The following is a 4,506-nucleotide window of genomic DNA, read 5'->3' as shown; positions in this document are numbered from 1 at the left end:
AATGGATTATTATTATATTAATGGATTATATTAATGGATGATTACTCATTAATGGATTATATTATGGATGGATTACTCATTAATGGATTATATTAACTTACATATTAATGGATTATATTAATGGATTGTATTAATGGATGGATTATATTAATGGATTATATTAATGGATGGATATTAATTGGATGATTATATTAATGGATTATATTAATGATGGATTACTCATTAATGGATTATATTAATGGATGGATTACTCATTAATGGATTATATTAATGGATTATATTAATGGATGGATTACTCATTAATGGATTATATTAATGGATGTATTACTCATTAATGGATTATATTAATGGATTATATTAATGGATGGATTACTCATTAATGGATTATATTAATGGATGGATTACTCATTAATGGATTATATTAATGGATGTATTACTCATTAATGGATTATATTAATGGATTATATTAATGGATGGATTACTCATTAATGGATTATATTAATGGATTATATTAATGGATGTATTACTATTAATGGATTATATTAATGGATGGATTACTATTAATGGATTATATTAATGGATTATATTAATGGATTATATTAATGGATTATTATATTAATGGATTATATTAATGGATTATATTAATGGATGTATTACTCATTAATGGATTATATTAATGGATGTATTATATTAATGGATGTATTATATTAATGGATTATATTAATGGATGATATATTACTCATTAATGGATTATATTAATGGATGGATTACTATTAATGGATTATATTAATGGATGTATTACTCATTAATGGATTATATTAATGGATTATATTAATGGATGGATTATATTAATGGATTATATTAATGGATTATATTAATGGATGGATTATATTAATGGATTATATTAATGGATGTATTATATTAATGGATTATATTAATGGATTATATTAATGGATGTATTACTCATTAATGGATTATATTAATGGATGTATTACTCATTAATGGATTATATTAATGGATTATATTAATGGATGGATTATATTAATGGATTATATTAATGGATGTATTACTCATTAATGGATTATATTAATGGATGTATTACTCATTAATGGATTATATTAATGGATGTATTACTCATTAATGGATTATATTAATGGATTATATTAATGGATTATATTAATGGATTATATTATGGATGGATTATATTAATGGATGTATTACTCATTAATGGATTATATTAATGGATGGATTATATTAATGGATGGATTATATTAATGGATGTATTATATTAATGGATGGATTATATTAATGGATTATATTAATGGATGGATTATATTAATGGATTATATTAATGGATTATATTAATGGATTATATTAATGGATGTATTATATTAATGGATGGATTATATTAATGGATGGATTATATTAATGGATTATATTAATGGATTATATTAATGGATGGATTATATTAATGGATTATATTAATGGATGGATTATATTAATGGATTATATTAATGGATGTATTACTCATTAATGGATTATATTAATGGATGTATTACTCATTAATGGATTATATTAATGGATGTATTACTCATTAATGGATTATATTAATGGATGTATTACTCATTAATGGATTATATTAATGGATGTATTACTCATTAATGGATTATATTAATGGATGTATTACTCATTAATGGATGTATTACTCATTAATGGATGTATTACTCATTAATGGATGTATTACTTATTAATGGATTATATTAATGGATGTATTACTCATTAATGGATTATATTAATGGATGTATTACTCATTAATGGATGTATTACTCATTAATGGATTATATTAATGGATGTATTACTCATTAATGGATTATATTAATGGATGTATTACTCATTAATGGATGACATACATTGGAAATACAAGTAAGGACACCAACATGACCTTTCCATTCATAACATGTGGAGGGTCGATTGCCACAGTAGATTATCTGTGGTAAACAAGGAAATGCCTCATTTCATTTGAACAAAATGATTGTCAAATAGTTAAGTGATTCATCTGAAGATATTACCTGTCAGGACCCGGTTACTAAAACCGGAACAACCCTGGCCAAATCCTGACAATTCCCCACCAGAGGACAAAATAGTAAAAAATGAAAATGTTGGCAGCAGCCACAACTAAATGTCCGTGGTTGTAATTCAGATTCACTGTGCGGATGATCTTTGTGCGTATTGATGGTGTAAACGGTGCTCAATGTGGGTTGCTTTTAGCCCAGTCTGTCTAGGTCCCTCTGTCCATCACAGACCCAGCTTCTTCTCCATCTCCTCCCTCAGTTTATTCTTCTGGATCTAGGAAAAGGACAAACACAGAGGTGATCAACACAGTCGTCTGTTCTGGTATAATTACTCTGATTATCAATTTCATGATATAGAACATTGGTCCGCTGCTGATCTGAATGAAGACAGAGAAAATACGCTGTCATGAAGCCATCCTACCTTTCCAGAGGCAGTCAGTGGATAGCTGTCCACAAACACCACATAGTGGGGGATCTTGAAGTGAGAAATCTAAAACAGTAGAAGCAGATGCCTGTAGCTATAAACACAATATAACATAGTATATAACAGATGCCTGTAGCTATAAACACAATATAGCATAGTATATAGATGCCTGTAGCTATAAACACAATATAACATAGTATATAACAGATGCCTGTAGCTATAAACACAATATAACATAGTATATAACAGATGCCTGTAGCTATAAACACAATATAACATAGTATATAACAGAAGTTCTAAACCTGACAATGATCGAATCACAGGTCATGTCACTTCCTGTCTCTGTGTCACCTGTCCCTTGCAGAAATCTCTGATCTCCTCTCTGCTACAGTCCAGTCCCTCCTTCAGTCTGAGGACAGGCATAACACCTGTTCCCCAACCTCTCATCTCTCACACCAATCACCTGGGGAGAAAGAGAGATGGACAGGACAGGGAGAGAATATAATCACCTGGGGAGAAAGAGAGCTGGACAGGACAGAGAGAGAATATAATCACCTGGGGAGAAAGAGAGGTGGACAGGGAGAGAATATAATCACCTGGTGAGAAAAGAGGTGGACAGGGAGAGAATATAATCACCTGGAGGAGAAAGAGAGGTGGACAGGAGAGAATATAATCACCTGGGAGAAAGAGATGGACAGGACAGAGAGAGAATATAATCACCTGGGGAGAAAGAGAGGTGGACAGGACAGAGAGAGAATATAATCACCTGAGGAGAAAGAGAGGTGGACAGGACAGGGAGAGAATATAATCACCTGGTGAGAAAGAGAGGTGGACAGAGAGAGAATATAATCACCTGAGGAGAAAGAGAGGTGGACAGGACAGGGAGAGAATATAATCACCTGGGGAGAAAGAGAGGTGGACAGAGAGAGAATATAATCACCTGAGGAGAAAGAGAGGTGGACAGGACAGGGAGAGAATATAATCACCTGGGGAGAAAGAGAGGTGGACAGGACAGAGAGAGAATATAAACACCTGGGGAGAAAGAGAGGTGGACAGGGAGAGAATATAATCACCTGGGGAGAAAGAGAGGTGGACAGAGAGAGAATATAATCACCTGAGGAGAAAGAGAGGTGGACAGGACAGAGAGAATATAATCACCTGGGGAGAAAGAGAGGTGGACAGGACAGAGAGAGAATATAATCACCTGAGGAGAAAGAGAGGTGGACAGGGAGAGAATATAATCACCTGGGGAGAAAGAGAGGTGGACAGAGAGAGAATATAATCACCTGGGGAGAAAGAGAGGTGGACAGGGAGAGAATATAATCACCTGAGGAGAAAGAAGACAGGACAGAGAATATAATCATGGGGAGAAAGACAGGACAGGACAGGAGAGAATATAATCACCTGGGGAGAAAGAGAGGTGGACAGGACAGGGAGAGAATATAATCACCTGAGGAGAAAGAGAGGTGACAGGACAGGGAGAGAATATAATCACCTTGGGAGAAAGAGAGGTGGACAGGGAGAATATAATCACCTGGGGAGAAAGAGAGGTGGACAGTGACAAGGGAGAGAATATAATCACCTGGGGAGAAAGAGAGGTGGACAGAGAGAGAATATAATCACCTGAATATAATCACCTGGGAGAAAGAGAGAGGTGACAGGACAGGGAGAGAATATAATCACTCTGGGGAGAAAGAGAGGTGGACAGGACAGGAGAGAATATAATCACCTGGGGAGAAAGAGGTGGACAGGACAGGAGAGAATATAATCACCTGGGGAGAAAGAGAGGGTGGACAGGACAGGGAGAGAATATAATCACCTGGGGAGAAAGAGAGGTGGACAGAGAGAGAATATAATCACCTGGGGAGAAAGAGAGGTGGACAGAGAGAGAATATAATCACCTGAGGAGAAAGAGGGAGGACAGGACAGGGAGAGAATATAATCACCTGGGAGAAAGAGAGGTGGACAGAGAGAGAATATAATCACCTGGGAGAAAGAGAGGTGGACAGG

At 34.5% G+C, this 4,506-nt stretch overlaps 1 long non-coding RNA gene across 1 annotated transcript; it reads right to left on the bottom strand.

Annotated features, from left to right (window-relative positions):
- Nucleotides 1-1,556: 1,556 nt before the first annotated feature.
- LOC124030463 lies at nucleotides 1,557-2,909 on the bottom strand. Its single transcript, XR_006837969.1, has 3 exons — nucleotides 2,848-2,909; nucleotides 2,494-2,562; nucleotides 1,557-2,346 (listed from the first exon to the last, which is right to left on the bottom strand). It is a non-coding gene; the product is annotated as an uncharacterized LOC124030463 (long non-coding RNA).
- Nucleotides 2,910-4,506: the final 1,597 nt, after the last annotated feature.

This window comes from Oncorhynchus gorbuscha, unplaced genomic scaffold, assembly GCF_021184085.1.
Source record: "Oncorhynchus gorbuscha isolate QuinsamMale2020 ecotype Even-year unplaced genomic scaffold, OgorEven_v1.0 Un_scaffold_11782, whole genome shotgun sequence".
NCBI lineage: Eukaryota > Metazoa > Chordata > Actinopteri > Salmoniformes > Salmonidae > Oncorhynchus > Oncorhynchus gorbuscha.
The sequence above is the reverse complement of the archived record's forward strand: the minus strand, read 5'-3'. Positions and strand labels throughout refer to the sequence as shown.